Raw genomic sequence first — 16,347 nt, 5'->3', positions numbered from 1 at the left:
AAGTTAACAGGTTACGCATAAGAGAGGAAGCATTGTGCGATACGTTTTTTTTTCCTTAACCAAAGTAGTCGATTAGTAACGAACACATAGATAAACAAAAAGCTCCATTAACAATGCTTTTTTTAAGGAGCGAGGGAATCTTATACAAGAGTAAACCATAAGGGGATCCTTGCTAACCGAAACGGTCACCATAAACCCTGCTGTGCGCAAAAAGTCTCCAAGTTTAGACATGCCGCCCACGCAAAAAAAAAAAAAAAAAATAGAGAGAGGAGATGTTACTGCCTACTCCAAACTCGTTCCCTAAAACGCTCTATAAAACCCCGCAATCTGCTGGATGTGGGGGCGGGGGATATTGTTCTCACTTTTGCTATCTTTTGCGCACGCAGCTATCAGCTGTTCCTTTTTAACTCATTACCCCAGACATAATAACATTTGTATTAACTGTCAATCCATACTATTTGTGCCTCACCCTCAGACCTTCCTATGACTTACCAACCACCCACCGGCATTAATAGGGCCCAAAACAAAACCAATTCACTATGTGTACACACTTTGGAGCTACCACCCCACCACACGTTACAACACAATTAAAGGGTCGGTAGCTAAATGAGCCAACAATAACACTCTAATGAGACAACAATATAAAATGTTGTGAGCGACATACTCACTTGTGTTGCACACTTCCTTATCACCACCAATATAATCCTTTCCGAGGGTGTACACCCGCTTGGAGCAATCAGTAAAGTCGGTACGATTCAAACCCCACCAAAAATCAAGACACGTCCAGTCCGACCCAAATCTCACCGAAAACACCCCTTTCAGCACTGACACACCCGTTTAAGTAAAGTTCAGTCTAAAAAGAGGTCCCTCTCATAATTAAATCTGGAGATATCATACTAACCAGCGACAGCATATACATCCACCAAAAAAATAAAGATTAAAACCACCCAGTCCCAAATCTGCACTCTGAAAGGGAGGTGAAGAGTGATTCCAAATTGGTGTTAAACGTCCTCCCCCATCAGGAAATAACCCATCAGTAAGTTGTTCAGCAACTTGGGATCAAAAGCAATTCATTTCCAAAAGATTAAGTGATAATGGCATGGGCGGGGGCAGGCAAAGTGTAGTTAAAGAGACAAATCCAAGGGGGAACATGTTCTTAAAACAGCTATTTATTGATTTATTTTGAGATGCTGCAAAGAGTCATCATGATGGGCTGTTTCTTATTGATTATTGGAGGCGTGTAAATGTGCCCTTTTGTGCTTTCTGCTCAAATGGACGCACCTCTGCAGAGGTACATTTCTAAAAGAGCAGCCATTCAGAGTCAGTTACCAAATAACTTTTTAGGTGACTAGACAAGATGTGTTTGCATCTTGCATGCCAGTTAGTTAGTTATCAGTATAAGCATTTATAAACGTTTAAACAGGCAGTGGCAGGTAACGTTTTACACGATGTTTGTAAATAAATATAACCGGCAGAAACCTTCCTTACATTGTGCTTCGCAGATGGTCTTCATTCTAAGTTCTGTCTTGGGGAAGGTAGATTTTGTTTTATTAGAAATTCTGCGATTGGAAGCAAACACAGGCCAGAAGACAGTCCACCAGGGTCAGTGCTCAGCCCTGGTTAAAACAAATAAATAAAATAAGCACAATTTTCACGATTCGCTTTCTCACATTCATTGTGATGTAGATATCTTCAACACTGTGATTAGATTTATTTTTTATTTATTTTACATTTGTTGACCGGGCTAGTCTAACTGGACAAATATCCGAACAAATTTAAGATGTGATAACATGGTGGAGAGAAAAAGAAAAATGTTAGCGGCATTTTCAAGATAAGGACACAGCCATTGAGTTTTAAGATGTTCTTGATATGTCTTTTTGAAAGGATGATAGAGTCAAGGTTTGTAATTTTCTGGAGTTAGTTGATCAGATCTTTGAAATCAGTTTTGTAAGGCTAGGGGTAGCATCAGGAAAAGTAAAGGGTTTTATGAATGATAATAAGTTGTTGATAGAGTAATTGGTTGTTGATTTCACCAATCAAGGGTTTAATTCTGTATAAAGTAATTTTTTTGTTAACTTTGTCAATGGTTACACCTAATAGTCAGTGGTCATATCTGGACTAATACAGGTAGTGTTGTTGGAGGAGATAGTGAAAGAAAAGGTTGGTGGTTTGTTGTAGTGGGGGAAAGAGAAGAGTTTTTTTTTTTGGGAAGGAAGGGTGGATCATTTTCTACATCATGGAAGACTGTTTGGGTGATGACAGGTCTAAGAATAATGCTGATGAGAAGAGATTGTTGTTCCTATTATTATTTATGGCATCAGAGAAGGAAAGGAGGGCAGTTGTAGTACTGTGGGAAGGTCTAAAACCATGACTATTATTGCTAGAAGTTTGTTTTGTAGAAGGTAGTTGAGAATTTGTTTGTGTATGCATCTTTCCATAATCTTAGCTAATGAGGTATTATATAAGATATTTTCCATGAGGTGGGGATTTTTCCTTCAGAGACAGTCCTATTAATAAGAATGGATATTTTGCAGCTATTTGAAGGTATTCTGATGGGAGTTGGTCAGCGGATGGGGTGCAAGTTTAAGTTTCTTAAGAAGTTTATAAATAAGGGATGAAGGAACTGGCTGAATATAAAAGGCATTGGATGAGGTGTTAGAGGTATTAGGTAAGGAGGTAGTGGAAGAGGGTAATGAATTAGCTAGTGTTTGAATGGCTTCGTTAAAGCCTGAAGGGGTAGGAGTAGTTGAATGGCCTGGTTTAGAAGTTTGTTGTTTATGGATTCTGGTTGGAGTGTTTATTAATTGAGAGAAGCCAAAAATTATTATAGACTGGGGGGTGCTGGGATGAACAGGTCTTCCAGTCAATGTTGAAGTCACACCAGTATTATGGTTTTTGATAGATAATATTTCAGCTTTGGAGTCTAGTGATGGAAGTTCGTTATAGAGGTGATTTGGAGATTAGATTATAGATAATAGCAATGCCTCCACCGATCTTGAATAGAGGGTTTTAGCCAAGTTTCAGTAAGACATAGTATATCAAATGCATGTAAGTCAAGTAGATGAAATATATATTTAGATATAGATCTAGACACATTATTTGTGCACCTATTTATATGCAGATCTAGATGTGTCTAGATTTATTTATCTATTTATTGACATTTGTAACCGGGTTGGTCCAACTGGGCTTGTGGCCCATTTTCAGTGGAGACCAGAGGAGGAAAGCTCCAATTCACTAAACAGTTTACAGTAGTTAAGATATTACAACAAAAAACTTGTTATACAGCAAGTGACACACAAAACAGAATGCATGCACAACAGAGGTACACCTAAAGTATTTACAAAGCACTGCTGTAATACATATTTACAATAAAAATTCTGTCCAACTGCATGATTGATTAAGTAAATGTTAGCACAGTAAGGATCGAGATGAAATGGGATGGGTTATTTACATGTGTATAAGGGATATGGGAAGCTTAGGTTGGATCTTGACAAAGGCAAGTTTTGGAATTACATAGAAGACGTTTGAGTTCATTTTTAGAGTGTGAATGGTGGGTGATGGAACAAATGTTTAGGGGAAGTTTGTTCCAAACTTGGGCAACAGAGTATTTATATAGAAGTTTGCTAACTGTTTTCTTGGGTTGGTAGGTATCTAGTAGTTGCTGATTAGCGGTACGGAGGGTCTGAGGTGGAGAATAAATAGAGACAAAGGAAGAGAGGGTAGGGCAGGGTAAGGGTTTGTAAAGAATGGAGTGTAGCATTTGAAATTGTGATAGCAGAAGTTGTTGAGGTAGTTCAAGCCATTGAAGAGAGTCTAGGATGAGGCAGTGATGTGTAATGTATGGGGAGTTAGTGATAAATCTAGCTATATTATGGTACGTCTGTTGCAGTTTGTTCAAGGTTGTGGCCTGAATATTAGTAAGAACTGGGGCAGCATATAGTAGGGAGGGGAGAAGGAGTTCCTGTGCAAGGGAGAGTCGGGTATTAGGGGTAAGAAATCTTTTGTTATGATACAGTAAACCTAGTTTTTGGTGAATTTTTTTATACATTGGAGTATGTGAAGGTTGAATTTGAGTTCTTCGTCAATGATGACTCCAAGGAGTTTTGTGTGGGTTTCGGGTTGGATTATTGTATTGTTAGTAATTGTAAAGGTGGATTTATGGTGAGTAAGAGAACAGGGGAGAAAGAGCAAGAGTTTGGTCTTCTTAGGGTTAAGGATGAGTAGGTTATCAGACAACCACTGTTCGGTGGACAGAAAGGTGTTTTGGGTTAGGGTATAGAGTTCAGAGATGTTGTTAGAAATAAAGATAAGAGTTGAGTCATCAGCATATTGGATGAGGGAGGATTGTCTACAAGATGTATAGAGATCATTGGTGAAGACATTAAATAGGAGGGGGCCCAAGATGGAACCTTGTGATAGTCCAGTTGGGACAGGAATGAAAGAAGAGAAGGATGTGAGCCATTTAACAGATTGCTGTCTACCGGATAGGTAACTAGAGAACAAGGGAGCCCACAGGATTTTTTGCAGGGGGGTGCAAACCCAGAGCCCCGCCAAGCAGCCCCCCCCACACACATGCAGCCATTCCAGTGTCCCATTACTTGGCTATTTCTTCCCAGTTGCCATAAACACTGTTCAAAACACTCAGTATGCAATACTGTTTTATACTTTACTTCTACAATGACTAAAGGTATTTGGATTTAATTTACATTTATTTCAAATTTTATAGCACAAACACTGAGACATTTGCTAAACAAAGCAATAGTCTTACAATGAAAACAGATTTAGCATTAAAACTTCTCTGCGTTTGAAGCTCACATTCACTGAAGCAACACTGAAATCCACATTCAAAGAGAATGCATCTGGGCAGTGGCTGGTTAAGTTTACCTTTGGGTTGTTTTTTGAAATTATTGCTATAAAACAACTTATGTTTCAGAGTTTCATCTATAAAGTCAATGCCTGTTGCCCTTGAAGAATAAATTGCCTAGGTTACATTAAAATAAATGGTAAGCTGGTATATTGCAATAGGGAATGGGTGACAAGCTGAAAAAGAGGTTAAAAGTTACTAGGCATCTCATCCAAAGGAGGGCATACTAAGGACTGCAGTACCCCACCCCCTTAAAATACATATTTATATGCTGTGGGAGTAGAAGCTACAGCCCTCTGTATCAAGATACAGGTATGCAACCTGTTGTGCTACTAACACTGCTTTAAAAATCAATACCACAATAATGGTACCATTTGCTAAACAAAACCAGCTGCACAGTTTAAGCAGACCTAGCATGAGCAGCGGTAAACTTCTCCCTTGAAGCTCACAATTCCTTGAAAATGCACTTGAAAATAAATTCCACCTGCTAACTCTAAGTAGGTCATTTCACTCTCTCTCTTAGATACCTCTTAAATGTCCACCCACACACACACCTCAACCTGTTAGTGCACAAAATATGCACAAAGCCTAAAATAAACACACACACACACACACACACCCACCTCAACCTGTTAGTGCACAAAATATGCACAAAGCCTAAAATAAACACACACACACACCCACCCACCTCAACCTGTTAGTGCACAAAATCTGGACAAAGCCTAAAATAAATAGGGACAGTCAGGTTATAAATATTGCTAGAATAACAGGATATGTGTTAGTATGCATTTTTCTAAAGGAGATGACACCTAAAACTCAAAATGTCTGTCACTATTTAGCAACTGCAATCCTTTTTAGGTGGAATATGGGGCAAAAATCTGGACATTCTGCAAAAATCTGGATAGCTGAGGGATATACTACCTTCCTCTTATACACACACACACACACACACACACACACACACACACACACACACACACACACACACAATATACCTGTCAATCTCTTAGCACAAGTAATCTGGACAAAGCCTGTTATAATGTTGGGGACAAAGGCCCAAAACCAGTGACACATTTAGCAAAGTTGCTAGAATAAAATGATTTGCATTAGAATGCATTTTCTGAAGGATATGAAGTCTAAAACAGAAATGCATGTCATTATTTATGAACTTTAATCCTTAGCTCATCCGAATGATTTGTCAAAAAAAAAAAAAATACAGAATTTTTATGACAAACAGACCAAAAATATAAAGCAGAAATCTGGACATTCTCTGAAAATCTGTACAGTTGACAGGTACAACACACATGTAAATCCCCCTACCTCCTTAGAAAGTAGATAGATCAAATTTTTTGGGTTTCTAATATCATGACGGGAATGGACCCCATTCCTAAGTCAAAGTACGATTAAAGTTCATGAAGTTAGTATTGTTTCAGTCTTTGATGTCAGCCAGAAGTGGTCTTTGCAGCACCCTCGATGTACCCAGTCATGACTCCTTCTGCAATTCATATGGGATTACATGTATTGGTAGCATATCTAAATATGACTATAAATTATTTTTTATAAGAACAGTTGCTCCTACTACTGTTGCAACTGTCTGGGTATCTTTCTTCCACATTGCTCTCATTTCTGCTGCAAATCCTGATATTTTATGACTTTGTGTCTCTCTGTACCCAACACACTGTAGTCAGTGGGTGTGGGATACCAAAAATACTAGACAAAAATCTAGATACCTCTTAAATGTCCAACTTTTCACAGAATGCCCACATTTTTGCATCACATTTTCAGCCTGTCTCTTATAAAAGTTGTGGTCTTTTGGAAAATAATTGAAGATGGAAATCTCTAAATGAGGTTTGGGAAACTGCAAACCATCCTGGCATTCAGTGGGGGCCAGTCAGAGAAAATAATTTCAGAGACTGCACCAGTCCATCGCAGGATTGTACCCTGATATTTTAATTACTGTAATCATGTCACCAACGTAAAGGCCAATGATCAGGCCAGATCCAGTTATATGTCCAACAGAAATGAATAAATAAAGACATAAATGGATAGACAAAAAAAGCAAAAAGGCTTTGCAGCACGTGGGTCAACTTCATTATCCAGCCCCGAATGAATTAAAAGCACTGATACTGAATTCCTGCACATGTTAAAATCAAATTGTCAACGCATGGGGAGGGTGTGCGTGGGCTTTCTTTTTCTCAGCCTATAAACCAAACAGCATCAGGTAGGTGCATGCAAATCGCTTAGATTTGTTCTTATGAAATTGGTGTACAGCTGAAAGCAGCCACTTCCCTCGCTCATACAAACTGCACTGTCATTATTACCACGCAGTGCTACGGGAGCACACACATCTCATGAACACGTGTTCCTTTTACACATGTGCTGTGAGTGAAAAATTACTAGAGTGGAGATTAAGGAAGATAAACAGTCACAGATAGTGAAAATTGGAGGATTTCATTAGGGGAACTGTGCCAGTTGGTAAATTGCAGATTTACACAACCTGTTAATAGAAAGCATTAGTTCCATCTTTTGTCTTGGTAGTTTCAGACAAATCATTTAGTGATGTCCCACTGGGCTGGCTTGCTTTTCTTAAGCGCTTTTTGCTTGTTCTTCATCACCCCGGATTAGTTATTTAGTCTAAAATAAAACATAACCGATGGAGATACCAGACCAGACGGTAGAAGTTTTGAGAAAATTATTCCCAAAAGACTTTGACCATTGAGTGAAGAAACCCTGGTGGTCAGGTTCGGCCTTAGGTCAACTGGTGCCCTAGGCAAAAGGGCTCCACGGCGCCCCCATCACACCAACTGGTGCCCCTATCCTGGACTACCTACACCAAATAAATACTGGAAAAGTGCCCCTACTAGAGCAGCGCCCTAGGCGGCCGCCTAGTTGGCCTATGTCTAAGGCTGGCTATGCTGGTGGTTCTGTTAATGAGTTCCATTTTAATTAATTGCTAAGGCACAGAGTGAACGTTTTGTTGGAACAGATTGGGCATTTCTTTGCCTTGCTCGCTTTTGTCAGGAAAATATTTGCAGCTGCTGAAACCAGTAAAATGAAGTTAATGTAAAATAGAGTAGATAATTAATACCAGGGATTGTTTTTCCACGTTGTTTTGTACACTTTCTCTCTGTCAAATGCGTTTATGTTTTGGTTCCTTTGGTACTTGCCTAAGAATTCTATTCTTGTCAGCACTTTCACGCTACGGTTCTGAGTGGGGCTGCGGCCGGGCGCTCGAACAAATAAAATACTGTGACACAAACATAATAAAACCATGTAATAAAATCTGTAAATATTTTTATTTTACACTGGCACTGCCTACTGACACACTCATCTCTCAGGTGTGTCGCTTTCAGTACCAGGAGCTTCTTTCTTGACTGTCAATGACATGATGTCAACGACGTACTTTAAGTGCTGCACACACGACACAAATCCGATAATCTGAGCTAAACAGGCAAAAGAGCCTGGTCACAAAACTCATTCTCATTCAGTCTAGTTGCTGCCACACATTCTGTCAATCTGGATAACTCTGTCAATGGTCGGAAAGAGAAGGGAGATGCAGTTTGAGGAGGAATTGAGGCTGCCATATGCATCATATGACTGAAACCCCCAATAGCATCTCCTCCAAATGATTTAATGGGAAAAAAAAAGTAAGTTGAAATCGAAAAATGTCTGGTTTTGCCAGTACATTTTTCGATTTCAACACATCATTCACAGATAGATTAAGAAAATCGAAGGAGGTGCAAATGCACCCCCTTGAACCTGCCTGCAGGCACACATGCTAGAGAACCAGGGAAAGGAGGCAGAGGATAGGTTGAGATTAGCCAGTTTAGATAGCAGTAGGGGGTGGGAGACTGTATTCCTGGCTCCACAAAGTCTACTCTTCAATTATTCCCTTGGAACTAGACAAACGTTCAACTTAAGCACTCAAACCATTCACTTCTCAGCCCGGCTCAAAACTCATAGCAAGCACTAATAAACCTTAGCACTAAACCCCCCCCCCTATACTGTAGAGAAGGACAAGGCTCTCTATTCGACCTTACCAGCCAAGCAGTAAAACAGTTCTCTGTACCTATCCAGGCATGTCTAAAGGACAGTTTCAGGTGTACTCTCCTGTCCCACTAGTGAATCTGGGCATTTTGAAGCAATGTTACAACTGCCTCATGTACACAGACAACCCTCTCCTCCTACCACCAAACACTAATACATGTGAGAGATGCAATTATACAGCCAAACTGGAGGCTAAGCTCTCTCAACTCAAGACTGGACCAGACAGTCAAGAGGAGAAGGGAATTACTTGCATCACACCACCAGTCTCATATAGACCTATGAAACCAGGATCAGCAAAAAACACACATAAATACACAAAAACATACTCGGAGGCTCTAAATAAAAATTTGCAAAAGCAACAGAGACCTCCAAAGCAGACATCCAAGCAACCTCCACCCCTCCAACACAAACCATGAAACACATACTTCACAAAACCAGTGTGCCAAGGCAAAATAACATACCCAATACACTAGTAATAGGTGCCTCTATAGTCAGGCACACTGACGTCCCACTCACTAGGTTGAACAAGGAGAAGGTTACTGTTAGCTAACTGTTGGGTGCCAGGATCCGCCACATAACACAAGCACTCAGGTCACTCCAGAACAAGTACAAATATGACTCTGTCATTGTCCATGTTGGTGTGAATGACCTGAGCCATATCTCCCTGGACTACATGAAAAGAGACATGGAGGAGCTCTCTGATCACATAGCCCAGGCCGGTATGACCCTGACCCTGAGTAGCATTCTGCCCTCACCAAGAATGATACCATGGTATAAAGAAAAAATGATCAATTTCAACAATTGGCTAAGCTTCTGGTGTCATTGGAAGGGGATCCAGTGTCGGTCAGCCTGGGATGACATGCTCGACAAGCCATGCTGCTTCACTAGAGACGGCTTGCACCTGTCACCCTTAGGCTTTCAAATACTGGCAAAGACTCTTGCCACCCCCATAGTGCCTTTTTTAGGCAAGCTTCAAAAGACAAAGCCACTGCCATAAATAGCACAAGTAACAAAAAACTGAGGGTAATGCTACTCAATGCCAGAAGTCTAAACCTCAAAATGCACACACTCGAGGCACTCCTCAGTATGGAGAAAATCAATATATGTGCAGTAACAGAAACCTGGTTTAAGGCTGCAGAGAGCACCCCAGCACTACCAGGCAACAAATCATACCATTAATTTTGGCCACAAAACCTGGACCAAAATACAAAAGGTGGGGGCGTATCCATATTCATCAAGGATAACCACACCTCCAGGTTAGTGGCTCAGCACGATGCTTCAGAGATCATCCACGTGCAACTAACAATGGTCAAAACTGCAATCCAAATTGTAGCTTGCTACAGATCAACCACCATATCCCAGGACCCCCATTCTGCATTTCTGGAAACACTGGGAAACATAAAGGTCCTACCAAACACCCTGATATTGGGTGATTTCAATTACCCAAATATTAACCGGGAGAACTATTCAAGTACTAACTCCCTTGCCCAACATTTCCTAGAATTTATAAACTCTAACGCCCTGGATCAACTGGTCAACACCCCCACCAGAGGTGACAACATATTGGACCTGGTCATCACCAACATGGGTGATCATTGTTCCACACCAGAGGTCAACCCCTCGCTGGTTAGATCTGACCATAAACTAATCACTCTGGATATCCACATTCCGCCCCCACTGCCGGTCAAAGAAACCACCATGAAAAACTTTTCAAAAGCAAATTTCATGTTACTTAAGTCCGAAGTGGAAAGTTTCAAAGCCCCCATCCTAAAGAATAATGCTGTCCAAGCTGCAAAATCCTTTACAAATGCACTCTATGGGCACCTACAAGAATGCATGGATCATGCTATCCCAAGCAAAACTAAGACTCACTCCTCCAAGAAAAGGAAACAAGTCTGGTGAACCCCTGCAATAAACAAGCTATACAATAGAAGGAGGAAACTAGTACAGAAAAGAGTAAAATCCCAAGAAGGGAAGATATTCCTGGATCAGTATTAGCAAGAAACTACGATCCCTCATAAAATCATCCAAGACTAGCTTCGAAAGAAAAATTGCCAAGGACTCCAAAGATAACCACAAGGCATTCTTTAGCTATGTCAAGAATCTAAGTGGCAAGTCTCAGATCTGTTCGGAGTTAGTGCAGAATGGCACAAAATACACTGAACTGACTGATATCGCCAACATCCTGGCAGACAGGTTCAGTGCAAACTTCAGCCCCCTCTCACCCCAAAAAGGGCCCATAACCATGCCAGAAGAATGTAGTGCCCCTGAAATCAGAGACACTCAGGTTAAAACAGCCCTCTCCAAAGCCAAACAAAACACAGCATCAATGGGACTGGATGGTGTTCCAGGCTGCGTCCTACATGAGCTCAAAGATGAACTAACCCATCACCTAAACACACTGTTCAAACTCAGCTTCTCCACAGGCTACGTACCCATAGAGTGGTGCACAGCAATGGTTATTCCACTCCACAAAGGTGGAGCCACAACAGACCCCAGGAACTATCACCCTATAAGCCTGACTAGCTTGGTCTGCAAGGCTATGGAGCACATCATCATGGATCTCATTAACAGAGACATTAGGAACCTCCAAACACTGGACCATACCCAGTTCGGCTTTGTTAAGGGCAGATCATGCCTCCTAAACCTAGTGAACTTTTTTGAAACAGTTACCAAGGCTATAGACAAGGGAAAGGTGGTCCACGCAGCCTACCTAGACTTCGCAAAGGCCTTCGACACCATTCCCCATTCAGGTATTATAGACAAGCTCACCAGCCTGAACATAAACCCGTATGTCACGAGATGGGTTGCCAACTGGCTCATGGACAGAACCCACATGGTAAGAGTTGCAGGAGCTAGGTCTGACTCTAAACCAGTTACAAGTGGCATTCCCCAGGGCTCAGTCCTGGGACCTCTCCTGTTCGGCATGTACTTCTCGGAGGTACAGGCATGCACAGGAGGACTATGGCTGACCAAGTTCGCAGACTACTGCAAACTAGCAGCTGTAATTGACTCTCCAGCTGACACAGCCATCTAGTGTCAAAACCATGGCCTCAAGCTAAATGCCAAAAAGTGCATAGTCATCCCCTTTGGAAAAAACATAGTACCCACAAACTACCACATAGGTGGTAGCCCCCTAAATACGGAAGACGTAATAAAGGATCTGGGGACCCAAGTAGATAGTAACCTCTCCTTTGATAATCACATTGCCAAAGTGGTTAGAAAATCCTTCTATGTGGCCCACCTAATCACAAAAGGGTTTGCATCCAGATCAAAGGAGGTCATTGTGCCCCTGTATGCATCACTCATCAGACCCATTATAGAGTACAACGCCCCATTTGGGATGTATCTTACAAGACACCTGCAACAGCTGGAAAGACCACAGAAGTACCTCACCAAGAGGATCACTGGCCTCAAACAGATGCCCTATGCAGCTCGACTTAAGAAACTCCAGCTGTACTCAGTTGCATACCGCCTACTCAGAGGTGATCACTGCCTGACATACAAGGCCATGTCCAACCCAGAATTGATGGACATGCTCCACCTAAAGAAAACCATATCCCCTTGAACCACATGCTCTAGGGATCTAAACCTCACCACAACAATAAATAGGACGTGCCGGAGGGATAGATTCCTGTCCCAGAGACTTCCCATACTCTGGAACAGGATTCCAATTTACATTAGGCAGAGCTCCTCGCTAACCCTCTTCAAGAGAAACCTTGACGAGTGGATAGGAAACAGAAAGTATACTCCGGGGATCACTTCAATGGCTCTGCTGGACAGAGGCACAGGGAACTAATCTAAGGGGGTGTCGAAAGCCAACACTTTCTGGCTAGGCTTATAAATGCCTTTGGGCAGATAGCCTAGTACCTACCTGTGAACCTATGAACCTATAAAAGCTTTGGAAAGGTCTAGGAAGAGACAGGATATGAGTTTATTGTTATCTTGGGCCTCAGCAATGGTATGAGTGAAAGATAGGAGGACAGTAGTTGTGCAGTGGTTAGGACAGAAGCCATGCTGAGTGGGAGTGAGAAGGTTATGTTGAAGGAGGTAGTTAAGAAGGTGATAGTGAATGCATTTTTCAAGAATCTTAGAGAGGGGGATAGGATGGTGATGGGTCAGTAGTTAGATGGATCAGTAGACTTTCCTCCTTTATGCAGAGGAATAGTAAAGAAAGATTTCCAAAGGGTAGGAACTGTGGATTCTTGACTAGATCTATTGATTAGAATAGATACAGGATAGGCAATGGATTCTGCAGCAAGTTTGAGGAAGGTAGGAGGTAGATTGTCAGTGGAGGCAGAGCAGGGTTTGAACTTTAGGAGAAGAGTTTTGATGTACGAAGTTGAAACAGAGTGAAAGGAGAACAGACTTTTGTTTGGGGGGTTGGGAGGGGTTGGCAGAGATGTTGTGCTACAGCTGGAAGGTATGAGTGTTTGAATGGTATCAATAAAGTGTTTATTGAGGAGGGTAGTGGTTTTCTGAGGGGATGTATTAGGGCAAGGGCAGGGGTTTGAGGGGTAGCCAGGAGAAAGAATTCTATTGAGAGTAGACCAAAACCTTCGGGGGTTGTATTTGCTATTGAGCTGAGCAGAGTTATAGTAGGACTTTTTGTCATTCTTGGTGTTATTTCCTTGTAAGATTCCTTAGGTGTCTGTATTTGTGTAGCAGGGGTAGTTCTTTTGTTTTGAGCCACGCTTTCCAAGTGCTATCGCTTTTGTGCATAAGGGAGCTAGTTTCTTTGGAGAGCCAGGGAGCATAATTTGATTTAATCCTCATCTTCTTAGAGGGAGCCAGGAAGTTTAGGGTATTCAGGAAGATGGTATTGAACATGCTGACTGTGTCATTGAGAGGAACTTGTTTAAGGGTGGACCAGTCTGTACTAGAAAGAATGGAGTTAAATTAGGATATATTAAAGTTAGAGCGTTTTCGGCAGTCTCTGTAAAGGTGAGGTTTGGGAGGTAGGGTGCAATGTTTTAGGATAGCGGTGGGGAGGTGATCACTGAGGGAGTCAGGTAAAGGTGTGGGGCTGTGATAGTGATGGAGGGAGTTAGTGAGAATCCAGCCAATTATAGAGCCGAATGTTGAGTTTTTATGGAGGTGGGTAGGGGAAGAGATCAGGTGATGGAAACCATGTATGGAGGTGGGTAGGGGAAGAGATCAGGTGATGGAAACCATGTATGGAGGTGGGTAGGGGAAGAGAAAAGGTGATGGAAACCATGTATGGAGGTGGGTAGGGGAAGAGATCAGGTGATGGAAACCATGTATGGAGGTGGGTAGGGGAAGAGATCATTTGATGGAAACCATGTATGGAGGTGGGTAGGGGAAGAGATCAGGTGATGGAAACCATGTATGGAGGTGGGTAGGGGAAGAGATCAGGTGATGGAAACCATGTATGGAGGTGGGTAGGGGAAGAGATCAGGTGATGGAAACCATGTATGGAGGTGGGTAGGGGAAGAGAACAGGTGATGGAAACCATGTATGGAGGTGGGTAGGGGAAGAGATCAGGTGATGGAAACCATGTATGGAGGTGGGTAGGGGAAGAGATCAGGTGATGGAAACCATGTATGGAGGTGGGTAGGGGAAGAGATCAGGTGATGGAAACCATGTATGGAGGTGGGTAGGGGAAGAGATCAGGTGATGGAAACCATGTATGGAGGTGGGTAGGGGAAGAGATCAGGTGATGGAAACCATGTAGGTTGATACTGAGTTGAGGAAAGTCAGTTGTAAGTTTGGACCAGTCTAAGTTGACATTGCCTAAGATGAGGGTTTCATATGGTATATTGTGGGAAAACCAGGAAAAGATGTTCTCTAGGATGGACAAATTATTCCCAGGGGGGATGTAGATGGAGGCAATAGCAAATTTCTTATGAGGAGTAAGGTGGCATTTTAGGGTGAGGAGTTCAGCTGGATGAAAGTCAGGTAAGGTGCTGACAAGGGAGAGAGCTTGAGGCTATTGTTATAGAGGATGGCTACACCACACCCCCTTTTTTGGGAGTCTGTCAGATGTAAAGATGTTATAGCCAGGTGGGAGTATTTCGTTGTTAGTGATATGTGGCTTGAGCCAAGTTTCAGATAGGGAAAGGATGTGGGGGGAGGTATGGGATGTCCAGGTGTGCAGTTCAGTGATTTTGTTTCTTAGGCTCTGGACATTTAATGAATATATAGACAGGTGCTTGGATAATGATGAGTTTTGTGTGTGGGGCTGTGGATGCTGAGCAGTGTGTGGAGATAGTGAGGTGGATGAGGGGTATGTGGCTGTGGGGAGTGTGAAGGAGGCCTGGGTTGGGATGGATGTCCCCAGAGCTGAGTACGTTTTTTGTGAGAAGAGAGAGTGTAGTAATAGATAAATAAAGTAGATCTGTATATAAATATATATTTCATCTAATCACAAAGTGCTGAAGATATCTACATCACATATCATCTAAAACATGGTTGATAAAATCACATTTCCTAGAAAGTGTAACAAACTGTAAGTAATTACTGTTGGTGTACTTAAGGGAGTTAGTAAAATGTAGAAAATAAAAAGTAAATTAGTGTAGAGTACTGTTTGTACACTGCTAATTCCCAGCCGATGTTGTGCCCTTCTTGGAGAAGTGTGTATTTGTACGGCAGCAGTGATTCCCTGTGTATTGTGTTTCCTCTTTTCTTTGTGGTTGTTGGGCCATGGAGTTGACCATTTAAGTAAGGGGGAATGGGGGTGCATGCTCCCCTGCCAAAAAAGGTGAATTTGCTATATATGAAATGTTTCTATGGAATGCAATTCTACAAAATGTGTTTAAGATTATCTTTTCCACATTTTATAACAAAAGGACTTTAAGATGAAAAATATTATACATATAGACATGCATGCACAACACATACACACACAGTCTGCTATGTCGTGTTATTTAAGTAAGGGTTTATATTATAAGATCGATGTTTGAAAACATCGAACAACATATAGTCGACACCATATGGTCGATGTCGTCAAACATCGACCTTATAAAAAGACAAAAAAAAGAAAATAAAAAAGTACCCTAATGAGTTTAAGCAGGGGGGCAAGCCCGCTGAACCACCCACACCCCCCCGCTACTTAAATATACCAACTCCGAGACCACACTACATTGCAGTAAATGGAAATCTCCCCTTACAGAGATTTACATTTACACGCTCGAGATTCTGAGCGATTAATATTCTCGTGTCGACAATGTCAGATTCAACATTGTCGGCTTTCGAGAATATAATATAGACCCTTAAGTAATGGGTCTTGCCCTACACAAACACACACACACACACACACACACACACACACACACACACACACACACACACACACACACACACACACACACACACACACACACACACACACTTATATGTTCAGTTGTCTTTCTAGCACTCACCATAAAAATATGATGCATTCCTACAGTATTCAGCATTAACACACATCTGCAGAA

The 16,347-nt window shown here is 41.8% G+C and overlaps 1 protein-coding gene across 2 annotated transcripts in view; it reads right to left on the bottom strand.

The window, feature by feature from the left end:
- Nucleotides 1-1,075, bottom strand: part of VRTN (vertebrae development associated) — an 89,511-nt gene extending 88,436 nt beyond the window's left edge. Inside the window, exon 1 of one of the 2 annotated variants that reach the window (XM_044073741.1) lies at nucleotides 669-1,075. The gene's annotated coding sequence lies outside the window, so the exon portion shown is untranslated. The remainder of the gene's footprint in view (nucleotides 1-668) is intronic. The other variant, XM_044073742.1, reaches the window with a different exon arrangement.
- Nucleotides 1,076-16,347: the final 15,272 nt, after the last annotated feature.

Source organism: Protopterus annectens, chromosome 6.part0, assembly GCF_019279795.1.
Source record: "Protopterus annectens isolate FY-2018-M chromosome 6.part0, PAN1.0, whole genome shotgun sequence".
Taxonomy (NCBI): Eukaryota; Metazoa; Chordata; order Ceratodontiformes; family Protopteridae; genus Protopterus; species Protopterus annectens.
Note: the sequence above shows the minus strand (reverse complement) of the source record. Positions and strands in the feature narration are given on the sequence as shown.